The sequence below is a fragment of the Bos grunniens genome, chromosome 19 (genome assembly GCF_055505025.1).
Source record: "Bos grunniens cultivar Pamir isolate PY7600 chromosome 19, Bosgru_T2T1.0, whole genome shotgun sequence".
Classification (NCBI taxonomy): Eukaryota; Metazoa; Chordata; class Mammalia; order Artiodactyla; family Bovidae; genus Bos; species Bos grunniens.
The window spans coordinates 13712578-13725922 of NC_141183.1; the positions used below are offsets into that span (position 1 = coordinate 13712578).

General features: G+C 39.5%; 1 protein-coding gene across 24 annotated transcripts in view; it reads right to left on the reverse strand.

Moving 5' to 3' along the window:
• Positions 1 to 13345, reverse strand: part of QTGAL (queuosine-tRNA galactosyltransferase) — a 128011-nt gene that overhangs the window by 87180 nt on the left and 27486 nt on the right. The gene's annotated exons all lie outside the window — the stretch shown is intronic.

The window sequence follows — 13345 nt, forward strand, 5'->3', positions numbered from 1 at the left end:
TCCCAGGATGGTGGTTCTCCCAAGAACCTGGAAGAAGCAGAGGAAAATCTCTGAGGGAAAAAACTTTCATCCATGGCCTCAAATTAACTCCACAGAGAAGTATTCAAATACAATGACCAATACACAAAGACAATTGGACATGCAAGTAAAAACACACAAAAGAACAGATAATAAAAGACTTCCCAGGGCAACCATTAAGAAAATAATTTAAAAAGAGTTAAAAATGATAATTTATTATAAATAGTACACTAGAAAATATCTATTTCATTTTTTTAAAAGGGAAGCAGTAAATAAAGAACAGAGGAACAAAAATAATATGAGTCACAGAAAATAGAAAAGAAAATAAATAGCAAAATGGCAGACATAAATCCAATTGTAAAAAACTTAAATATGTGAATAAATTCAAAACTCTAATCAAAGGTAAAAGCTGTCAAACTGCAATAAAACACACACACATACACACACAAGTTCTACCCATAAGCTATCTACAAGAGACAAAAATTCAGGTTCAAAGACACAAATAGATTCAAGTAAAAGAATGGGAAAAGATACTCCAAGCAAACTATAACCATAAGAGAGATGTAGTTTTACTAACATGAATCAGAACAGACTTTAAAACAAAGAACATTAAAAGAAACTGAGAGACATTAAACACTGACAGAATGGTCAATCCATCAGAAAGATATAACAATGATAAATATGCATGTATCTAACAACAGTGGTACAAAAAGAAACAAAAATGAATGGTACTGAAGAGAAAAACAGACAACTCAACAACAAGAGTTGGAGACTTCAAGAACCCACCATCAAGAATGGACAGAACAGACTCAAATGACTTCTACCATATGCAAAATAGATAGCCAATGGGAATTTGCTGTATGGCTCAGGAAACTCAAACAGGGGCTCTGTGTCAACCTAGAGGGGTGGGATGGGGAGGGAGATGGGAGGAAGGTTCGAAAGGGAGGGGCTATATGTATACCTATGTCTGATTCATGTTGACGTTTGACAGAAAACAAAATTCCGTAAAGCAATTATCCTTCAACAAAAAAATAAATATATTAAAAAAAAGAATGGACAGAATAACTTTGACAAAATAGTGCAGCTACAGATGATATGAGCACCACCAACCAACAACATCAACCAGCTGACTTCTCTCTATGGACACCCACCCAATAACATCAACTTGCTGACATCTACCTATTGAACTCCTACCCTATAACAACAGACTGTATACTACACCACAAAAAAGGGATTGTAAAATTTTAAAGATCAGATCCCCTGGAGAAGGGATAGGATACCCACTCCAGTATTCTTGGGCTTCCCTGGTGGCTCAGTTGGTAAAGAACCCGCCTGCAATAAGGGAGACCTGGGTTTGACCCCTGGGTTGAGAAGATCCCCTGGAGGAGGGCATGGCAACCCACTCTACTATTCTTGCCTGGAGAATCCCATGGACAGAGGAGCCTGGTGGGCTGCAGTCCACAGGGTTGCAAAGAGTCAGAAATGACTGAGCGACTAGCCACAGCACACAAAAGCATATAAAGGGTATTCTCTGATCACACAAAATTGTTAGAATTCAAAAATAGGATGTGGGGAAATCTACCACCAATATATGTATATATACAATGTACTTCTAAATAGGCAATGGGAAAAAAATTTTTAAAATTAAAAAATAAAAAATAAATAGGCAATGGGTTAAAGAAATCACAAAGGAAATTAGAAAATACTCTGAGGTATTTGAATGAAAATGAAAACAGGACACAATACAAAACAGCTATAGCAATTCTTGGAGAAAATTTTATAGCTGTTAATGTCTAAAGTAACAAAGAAAGATCTTAGGAACCAACCATACACACACACAAAGCAAACTCAACCAAAAGTAAGCAGAAGGAAGACAAAGATTATAGCAGGAAATAAAAAAAGAAAAACAGAAAATCAATTAAAACAACGGTTGGTCTTTTGAAAACATCAACAAATGTATCAAACCTTTAGCTAGACCGGAGATGAACAAGCTTTTTCTGTAAAGGGTCAGATAGTAAATATTTTAGCTTTTCTGTCACACATGGGTTCTGTCAATATTCTTTTGTGTTGTTGTCTTGTTTTTACAACACTTTAAAAATATAAAGACCATTTTTAGCTCAGACGCTATACAAAAACAGGCTGCCAGTGGGTTTGGCCTATGAGCTGCTGTCTGTAGACTCCTGAGCTAGACAGACCAAGAAAAACAGAAGACACAAATAACCGATTCAGGAGTAAAAAAATAAGACAGCAGCTCTGACTTCACCAAAGTTAAAAGGACCATGAGAGAGTACTATAAGTAACTACATGCCGACAATTTAGACAGTTTAAATGAAATGAGCAAATTTCTAGAAAGATATGAATTGCTAAAACTGACTGAAGAAATACAGAATCTGAATAGGTCTATAAGAAGTAAAAAAAAAAAAGAACTAGTAATTTGAAATCTCCACACAAAGAAGTCCAAACTCAGATGGTGAATTCTATAAACATTCAAAGAATAAAGAACATCCCACCTTTACAAAATCTCCCAAAAAAATGAAGAGGAAACATCACTTCCCAGCTCATTCTTTTAGGCTCATATTACTTGATACTGAAGAAAATAGCATCACAAGAAAAGTACAGAACAATATCCCACATGGATACAGATTAAAAAGTCCTTGACAAAATATCAGCAACGGGATTTATCCCAGAAATGCAAGGTTGCTTTACTATCTGAGAGCCAATTAATGTCAGAGATCACATTGAAAGAAAAAAAAGAATCACTACATGATGGTCTCAGTAAGTGCATAGAGGCATTTCATAAAATCTAATGGTTAAAAAAAAAAAAAATCTAATGGTTATTCATGGACTTCCCTGATAGCTCAGTTGGTAAAGAATCTGCAATTCAGAAGACATCGGTTCGATTCCTGGGTCAGAAAGATCCGCTGGAGGAAGGATAGGCTACCCACTCCAGTATTCTTGGATTTCCCTGGTGGCTTAGCTGGTAAAGAATCTGCCTGCAACGCGGGAGACCTGGGTTTGATCCCTGGGTTGGGAAGATCCCTTGGAGAAGGGAGCTACCCACTGCAGTATTCTGACCTGGATTCCAGAAATCCATGGGGTCCCAGAGAGTCGGACATTTCTTAGTGACTTCCACTTTCACTTTTCATTCATGATAAAAATTCTTGACAAAGTAGGAAGAAAGGAACTTTCTCAACCCAATAAAACTCACCTACAAAACCCCTGCAGCCACATTTTAATGGTGAGTGATGGAATGCTTTCCCCGAGGCTGGAAACAGGGAAGATGTCTGCTCCTGTGACTTCTGTCTGGTCAGTGCAATCAGGCAAGAAAGAGATATAAAAGGCATCCATATTGGAAAGAGAAAAATTGCCTCCATTTGCAGACAATAAGATTTTGTATTTAGAAAACCCTAAGAGATCAAAAGCTACTAGATCTAAAAACTACTAACAAACAAGTTCAGCAAGGTCACATAATACAAGATCAAGATACAAAAATCAATATTATTTCTATATATTGGCATTGAACAATCCAAAATAAAATTAAGAAAATAATACATTCACAATAGCATCAAAAGGACAAAATATTGAAGTATAAATTTAACAAAAGGAAGTATAAGATTTGTATGGTAAAAACTGCAAAACACTGCTGAAAGAAATTAAAGACCTAAATAAACAAACCAGACATCTTATGTTTATGGTCTGGAAGACTCAATTCCTCAGCAAAGCAATTCTCCCCAAATTGACCTATAGACTCAATATAATTGAAATCTAAATCTCAACTTGCTTCTTTTGTAAAAATGACAAGATGACCCTAGAATTCATTTGGAAATATAAAAGATCCAGAATGGAAAAAATGTTGAAAAAGGAAGAAATATTATAGATGGAGGGCTTACAGTTTCTGACTTTTTAAAAAATTGGAATATAACTGCTTTACCACAATTGTGTTGTGTTAGCTTCTGCACATTTTCTAACTTTGAAACTCACTACTGGAAAGCTACAGTGGTGGCCTAAAGATAAACACAGCGATCAGTAAAGCATAACTGAGAATAGAGAGCTACCTTGGCAATTATGGTTGATTCAAGGCAGTTCAACAGGAATAAAACAGTCTTTTCAACTGCTAGGACAAGTGGATCACCACAGGGAAAAGGTAAATAAGACCCTACCCACACACAAAAATTAACTCAAAATAGACCACAGACCTGAATGTAAGAGATAAAACTAAAAAAATCTTCAGAAAAAAAACTTAGGAACAAATGTTAGTTATTTTGAATTAAGCAAAGAATTCTTAGATATGACAACAAAAGCACAAATAATGAAAAAGAATTGATAAACTGGGCTTCTTCAAAAGTTAAAAATTTTGTGTTTTAATTTAGGTCCATCCTAAAGGAGATCAATCCTGGGTGTTCACTGGAAGGACTGATGTTGAAGCTGAAACTCCAATACTTTGGCCACCTGATGTGAAGGGCTGACTCATTTGAAAAGACCCTGATGCTGGGAAAGATTGAGGGCAGGAGGAGAAGGGGATGACAGAGGATGAGATGGTTGGATGGCATCACCAACTCAACGGACACGAGTTTGGGTGAATTCCGGGAGTTGGTGATGGACAGGGAGGCCTGGCGTGCTGCGGTCCACGGGGTCGCAAAGAGTCGGATACGACTGAGCAACTGAACTGAACTGAACTGAATTTAGGTATAAATTTATCAAGAAAGTAAAAAGACCATAGACTGGGGAAACATTTGCAAATTCTATATCCAGCACTAACCAGTATCACCCTAAAGACATGACCTCCTTCCTGACATTTAAGATCTTTTAGTCTACTGCAGGGAGAAGGCAATGGCACCCCACTCCAGTACTCTTGCCTGGAAAATGCCATGGATGGAGGAGGCTGGTAGGCTGCAGTCCATGGGGTCTTGAAGAGTCGGACACGACTGAGCGTCTTCACTTTCACTTTTCACTTTCTTGCATTGGAGAAGGAAATGGCAACCCACTCCAGTGTTCTTGCCTGGAGAATCCCAGAGTCAGCGGAGCCTGGTGGGCTGCCGTCAGTGGGGTCGCACAGAGTCGGACACGACCGAAGCGACTTAGCAGCAGTAGCAGCAGCAGTCTACTGCTGAGGTGAGTGTTACTGCATTTAGTTGAAGGAGAGATCCTGAATGGAAGTCCTGTGAGTGATGACCACAGAGGGACGATGACCACAGTGGGATGGAGCTCACAGTGCCAGGAGAGCAGTTAAAATGGAGAGAAATAGAAATGACACTTTTCTGAAGCATTTCCACCCAATCCCAGTACACTTTTTCTGTCTCAGGGTATCCTATATTTCTTTGGCTTTTGGAAGAGAATTTATTAAGGCTATATATGAAAAAAAAAACCTATGGTAAACAACATATTATGCTTAACAGTGAAAGATTTCAGCTCTCTGAGATTGTGAAGGGAGACAAGAATGCCTATTATCATGATTTCTATTTAACAATTCACTGGAGACTTGAGTCGAAAAAAAGAAATAAAAGATACAAGGCTTGGGATTTCCCTGGTGGTCCAGTGAGTAAGATTCTGAGCTCCCAATGCAGGGGGCCCAGGTTTGATCCCTGATCAGGGAATTAGACCCCACATGCCACAACTAAGAGTTCGCGTGCTACAACTAAAGATCCTGCGCACCGCAACTAAGACCGGGCACAGCCAAATAAAGAAGTATTTAAAATAAAAGTTACAAGGCTTAGTAGAAAGAGGGAAAGTGACTGCTTACATAAACAACCCAAAATAATCAACAGAGAAATATTAGAATTAAAAATGAATTTAATAAGGTTTCTGGATACAAGATCAATAAATAATTTCTTTATAGGTACAATGATGTCTCTTACAGTAGTATCAAGAAAGGTCAAATAACTCCCATATATTGTTGGTGAGAATGTAAAGTGGTATAGTCACTTTGGAAAACATTATGGTAGTTCCTCAAAATGTTAAACATAGAGTTACCATATGACCCAACAATTCCACTCCAGGAAGAACTGAAAACACCTAGCCACACAAAAACTTGTACAGGAATGTTTATAGCAGCACTATTTATAACAGTCAAAAAGTGGAAACAACCCAAATGTTCATCAACTAGCAAACAGATAAAGTGTATATTCATACAAAGGACTGCTACCCACCAATAAAGAGAAATGTAGTCCTGACACATACTATAACATGACGAACCTTGAAAACATCACGCCAAGTGAAAGACGCCATTCACAGAGACCACATGATGTAGATTCCATTTATATGAAATGTCCAGAACAGGCAAATCCACAGGGACAGAAAGGAGGCTAGTGGCTGCCCACAGATGGGAGCTGGGGGGATGAGGGGTAATTACTAATAGGTACGGGGTTTAATTTTGTGGTGACGGAAAAAGTCTAAAATTAGACTGTGGTGACAGTTGCACAACATTGTGAATATACCAAAAACCGTTGGATTGTACACTTTAAATGGGTGGATTTTATGTGAATTGCATCTCAAGAGAGCTGATAAAAATGTGTTTTTTTAAATCAAATATCAAGGAATTAATTTAACAAAGGACTGTAAGCCCTCTGTATGAAAACTACTCATGGCTATTGAGATAAATTAAAGAAGATCTAAATAAATCAACAAACATATAGTCATTGTTAGGAAGACTAAATATTGTAAAGAAGCTATTCTCACCTAATTGATCTATTGCTTCAATATAATCCAATCAAAATACTCAAAGCAGATTTTGTGAAAATGAACAAAATTACGCTAACATCTATCCAATGCAAAAAGATTTTTTTAAACTAGTCCCAACTACTACATAGATGAACAAGAGAACATATAGCATGAAATCAGATGTTCTATGAAGCTACACTGTTGTATCAGCAGACAAAAGGACAGACTGACAACCCAACTAGACAGAACACAGAGGCCAGAAACAGGCCACACTCACATTCACGCTGGGCTAAAGTCAGCTCACAGAGCTGCAAGGAAGGATACAAATCGGCCAGGATATCTGTTCATTAGAGGGAGTGCAAACTGACCAGCCTCCATGGGAACCTGGCAGCAACCAGCAAAACACAGCACAGGCACCTGAGGACACCCCAGTCCCATCCCTACACGTGCCTCTGTACGTGTGACAAGAGATAAGCACAGGGGTTTCTTGGCACATGACTCAGACACCCCAGTGTCCAAACAGCAGAATGGATAAACTGGGCACATTCGTATCATGGAATATTACATAGCAATGAAAAGGAGTGACTTCCATTCCACAAAATAATGTGAACTAGTCTCCAAAATGTAATGTTGTGTGAGATAAGGCAGGCACAGAACACATGATGAATCACATAAAGGTCAAAATGACTAACTTACGGTGTTAGTATCCCAGCTGTCTTGTGGAGAAGAGGAGGGGAATTACTGACAAGGAACAGGGGGCATGTGTGACACCGGCCATGTTCCATTCCTGGGCTGGGCCACTGGCTGCACTGGAGCGTTCACTTCCTCAAAACTCAACAGACTGTGCACTTATGTGCTGTGTTTATACGTTAAACAGAAATAAGCAAAATCAATTTCAAGTGGGGTTTACATCAAAATAGAAAAGGTTAAAAAATAAAAAAGCATCTGGAACATTAAAGAATAACTTCAGGGCCTTCAGGTAAGAGAAAATAACTCATGAAGAAGACAAAAAGCACTGACCATAAAGGAAAAGATTACTAAATCAAACTCCTTAAAGAATTCTATTCATCAATAGACAGCTTTCAGAGAGTGAAAAGACAAGCCACACAGTGGGAGAAGCCAGACATGGAAGATTATACATGATTCCACTTATAAAATCTTCCAAAACAGGCAGGGCAATATTTAGCTTTGGGGAGGACGAAGGAGGTAACTGTGAAAGGGCAAGAAAGGGGCTGCTGAGGTGGCTATTTTCTATGCTAGTTCAGAAACATTCACCGTGTGATGATTTACTGAGCTGTACTTTTGTGTTTTATGCTCCTCTCTAAGTGTGCTTTTTTCCCCATGATGTAAATGATGAAACAAATAAAAATCTGAACACGACAAGGACTGTCACCAGAACCATTCCTATTTGACATTGCATGGGGGTGTCCCAGCCCAGACAGCGGGCCAAGAACAAAGAAGAAAAACATGTGGACCAGAGAGAAAGAGGCAGAGTCTTTACTCACAGATACCATGGTCACTAAACACTGAGTTCTTAATTGAAAAAACAGAAGGCAAGACAAAACCAACTAAAACAAATAAGGTAATCTATTAATAGTATATTTATAGCAATGAAACTGGGAGATGAACCATTTTTGTTAGCACCAAAACACATAAAATACTTGGGAAGTATTTTGTTAAATTTATGTAAGACCTGTATATCAAAAACTACAAAATATTTCTGAGAGAAACTTAAGAAGGCCCAAATCAATTGACAGATATACCATGTTTATAGATTAGAAGATTCAATATTAAGATTCCCAAACAGAACTATAAATTCAATGCAATTTCAATAACAAATCCAAGCAGACTTGACAAGCTGATTCTAAAATTTTGCGGAAATCCTGAAAGAGCTAAAGAGATTTGAAACAACTTTGAAAAGGAAGAACAAAGTTGGAGGATTTACAATACCTGATTTTTTTTTTTTCCAATAAAATGACACTGTAGCTTTATCACTATAGCTGCTATGGGGTTGAAAGAGATGCATGTACCCCAATATTCATTGCAGCACTTTTTACAATTGCTAGGACATGGAAGCAACCTAGATTCTGCTGTCCTTGGGATTCTCCAGCATGATCACTAAGCGCCCAAATAAATGTTCAACATATTTAGTTATCAGGGAAATGCAAGCCAAAACAATGAGACAGAAACACATGTGCACTACAAGGGCTCAAATTTAAAATATAGACAATTCCAAGTGTTGGAAGAACACGAAACCACTGGAAGTCTCTCAAACTGCTGGTGGGAGAGTGTAAAATGATTCAGTCTCTTTGTAAGACAGTTTTGTAGTCTCTCACAAAGTTAAATATACATGTATTGTATCATTTAGCAATCTATCTCTAGATATTTACCCATGAGAAATGAGCACATATGCTCATGATAAGGCCTGTACACAAGTTTTCATAGCATCTGCACTCATCATAGCCAAATACAGGAAGCCACCTAAACGTCCATCAATGGATGACTATACAGATAAACAATTTGTGGTTTATCCATGCATTAGGATACACTAGTCAGCAATAAAAAGACTGAATTATTGGTATAAGAAACAATATTGATAAATCTCAAAAACATATGCTGAGCCAACAAAGGCCAACCACAAGAGTACATATTGTATGATTCCATTTACATGAAGTTCTGCTGCTGCTGCTAAGTCACTTCAGTCGTGTCCAACTCTGCTCGACCCCATAGACGGCAGCCCACCAGGCTCCCCCGTCCCTGGGATTCTCCAGGCAAGAACACTGGAGTGGGTTGCCATTTCCTTCTCCAATGCGTGAAAGTGAAGTCGCTTGGTCATGTCTGACTCCTAGCGACCCCATGGACTGCAGCCTACCAGGCTCCTCTGTCCATGGGATTTTCCAGGCAAGAGTACTGGAGTGGGTTGCCATTGCCTTCTCCGACATGAAGTTCTAGAACGGGAGAAAAAACCTAACGTACTGAAAGAACAGATAATATAATTAGATTACTAACCTAAAGAAATCACATTTGTGGTTGCTTCAAGGCATGGGAGAATGACTGCAAAGAGGCATGAGGAAACTTTTTATGGCAACAGAAACATTCTAAACTTGACTAAGTTGGCTTTTATATGTGTGTATACATTTGTCAAACCCATGGAATGTACACTTAAATGAGTGTACTTTATTATTTGTAAGTACTATTCCAGTAATACTGATTCTTAAGTTAGTAAAAGTCACTCAGTCATGTCCAACTCTTTGTGACCCCATGGACTATAGAGTCCATGGAATTCTCTAGGCCAGAATATTAGAGTGGGTAGCCTTTCCTTTCTCCAGGAGATGTTCTCAACCCAGGGATCTGAACCTAGGTCTCCCGCATCGCAGGCCAATTCTTTACCAGCTGAGCCACAAGGGAAGCCCTTTTAAAGTATAATGTCTCTAACAAAGTACACTCAGCGTTGGGCTTCCGGGTCAAGATGGTGGAGCAGAAGGATGTGCGCTCATCTCCTGTGATAGCACAGAAGCTGCAACTATCTGATGCACAACCATCGACGGAGGCTGCTGGGACCCACCAAAAAGTACACTCAGTGTTTAGAAAAAAATGAATCTGAGTTCATTCCATGGCACTTTTTGAAAATATTATAATTCTGGGTTTATTGCACAAGCTCCACAGCAGGAATACCAGAAATGCTCAGTATTATATATTACACAATATCATCATCCTCTGAACATACTATTTTCACCATCCTAAGTTCCCTTCTAGTCTCCATCGATATGCATATATAATTTTTCAACAGCTATAATTACAGCATAAGAAAAGCACAAAAATAACTTAGAATCAAACATGCAATTTTACTATATACACAAAAATTCAAGTTGTGTGTTTCCCTCTGCTGACAGCGTTCCCAACAGAACCCAAAACCTAAGTGCTGCCAATGCCCCTGCCCCTGCTTCTTGCTCTGTCCTGGGTGGGTGGAGGAAGGAATTCCCTTTAATTGGGAGAAAAGACAAGAATCCCCTCCGACCAGCAGGAGATTGGCAGGAAGGCGGGCAGAGGGAGTCTGGAGGGGGAGGACACGCCTGGCACTGTCCGTGGTCCTGGTCCGCCCAGAGCACACGCATGCAGAGCAGACCGCGCCCTCTCTGGGGTGGAATCCACACCATCTTTCCTTACAACTCTGCCACTTCTCCGCAAGTCCACCCTGGTGGTAGGCTCTGCAGGGCGGGAGCTTGGAATTTAGTGCCCACCGGGCCCAGGACACTACTGCAGGAGGCAGAGAGGCCTCTGCTTTCACAGTGCCCGCAGTTTGGTAAGATAGAGAGGGACAGTGAAACTGGCAGTAAGGGCCAGACACAGCAGTGGACAAGATGACCACTCAGACCTCGGGAGCCCCGTGGATGAAGCGCCTGGGACAACACAGTCCAGCACCGACCTACTTGATAGTAGAAACATGCATGCCATCTGGGCTGGATACAGAAGAACCACTGTGGAGCTCCTTAAAGCCAGGTCTGCTGAGAAGACCTGGAGTCTGAGCCCCTGCAGCAACGGGCCCCAAATCTGCATTTCTTTTTTTTTTTTTTTAATTGTGAAATTATTTGTTCTAGCTCTGTGAAGAATACTGTTGGTAGCTTGATAGGGATTGCATTGAATCTATAAATTGCTTTGGGTAGTATACTCATTTTCACTATATTGATTCTTCCAATCCATGAACATGGTATATTTCTCCATCTATTAGTGTCCTCTTTGATTTCTTTCACCAGTGTTTTATAGTTTTCTATATATAGGTCTTTAGTTTCTTTAGGTAGATATATTCCTAAGTATTTTATTCTCTTCGTTGCAATGGTGAATGGAATTGTTTCCTTAATTTCTCTTTCTGTTTTCTCATTATTAGTGTATAGGAATGCAAGGGATTTCTGTGTGTTGATTTTATATCCTGCAACTTTACTATAATCATTGATTAGTTCTAGTAATTTTCTGGTGGAGTCTTTAGGGTTTTCTATGTAGAGGATCATGTCATCTGCAAATAGTGAGAGTTTTACTTCTTCTTTTCCAATTTGGATTCCTTTTATTTCTTTTTCTGCTCTGATTGCTGTAGCCAAAACTTCCAAAACTATGTTGAATAGTAATGGTGAAAGTGGGCACCCTTGTTTTGTTCCTGACTTTAGAGGAAATGCTTTCAATTTTTCACCATTGAGGATAATGTTTGCTGTGGGTTTGTCATATATAGCTTTTATTATGTTGAGGTATGTTCCTTCTATTCCTGCTTTCTGGAGAGTTTTTATCATAAATGGGTGTTGAATTTTGTCAAAGGCTTTCTCTGCATCTATTGAGATAATCATATGGTTTTTGTTTTTCAATTTGTTAATGTGGTGTATTACATTGATTGATTTGCGGATATTGAAGAATCCTTGCATCCCTGGGATAAAGCCCACTTGGTCATGGTGTATGATCTTTTTAATGTGTTGTTGGATTCTGATTGCTAGAATTTTGTTTAGGATTTTTGCATCTATGTTCATCAGTGATATTGGCCTATAGTTTTCTTTTTTTGTGGCATCTTTGTCAGGTTTTGGTATTAGGGTGATGGTGGCCTCATAGAATGAGTTTGGAAGTTTACCTTCCTCTGCAATTTTCTGGAAGAGTTTGAGCAGGATAGGTGTTAGCTCTTCTCTAAATTTTTGGTAGAATTCAGCTGTGAAGCCGTCTGGACCTGGGTCTGCTGAGAAGACCTGGAGTCTGAGCCCCTGCAGCAACGGGCCCCAAATCTGCATTTCTAACAGGCTCTCTCCCTGGCCAGCAGGTTTTGGAACCAGTGCTGGGGAGCAGCAGCCCAACAAATACCTGGGTCACTTCCCTTCCCCAAGCCTTAAAATGAAAACACTCTGCACAAATAAAAAGTATCTCAAAAGCTCAGTGTCTGAAGCATCTTCTATTTTAAAACACCAAGTTCAGTGGCACCTGGCAAGAACTATAGCTTTCCAAGCACAACAGGTTATGGTGGCGACAAAACAAAAATATGTAGGGCACCGAGTGGCTGACGTTGAGGAAGTGTAAGTAGCAAGGTGCCAAGATTTCTCAGGTCTTTCTTCAACTCGTTTATGTCTTTCCTCTGTTCAAGAAAAACCCTTCTGAACAGAAGTGTTTAGAATAAGGACTATCTCTTCTTTCAAAGAACAGAAGTAGAAGACTCTACACACATGGATCTTTACCAATTTGCAGCTGCCATCAAATAAGGGGTCACCCCTTTCTCCCCTCCTTAATACACCAAGGGCCTAATCTACTTCCCAGGGGTGCTGCTTGAGCTTCCTGGGAAACAGCCATCACTAAAGCACACGGCCCTGCTCCTGAGCTAACTAATACCCTTCAGGTCTTGGGTCCCACCAAGTCCACAATTTTTCTCTAAGGAAAGAAGAGGCAAGGGGGAGCAGAAAGGAAAGTGAGTGGTGTGTTTAGATGTTTATAATTGAGCTGAACGTCAGTGGTTTTCAAATCAAAGTATAACTTTAAAACATGGCAGAAGTATCTTTGATGTGAAAACCACTGACGTTCAGCTCAATTATAAACATATTCACATGAAAACACACAACCTCCTCTGCACCAGCAGCTATAAGGCAGGGGAGAGGACTCAGGGACAGCGAGAGGCCAAGAGACGGGAGCTGGAGGGTCCCCAGCGCCTCAT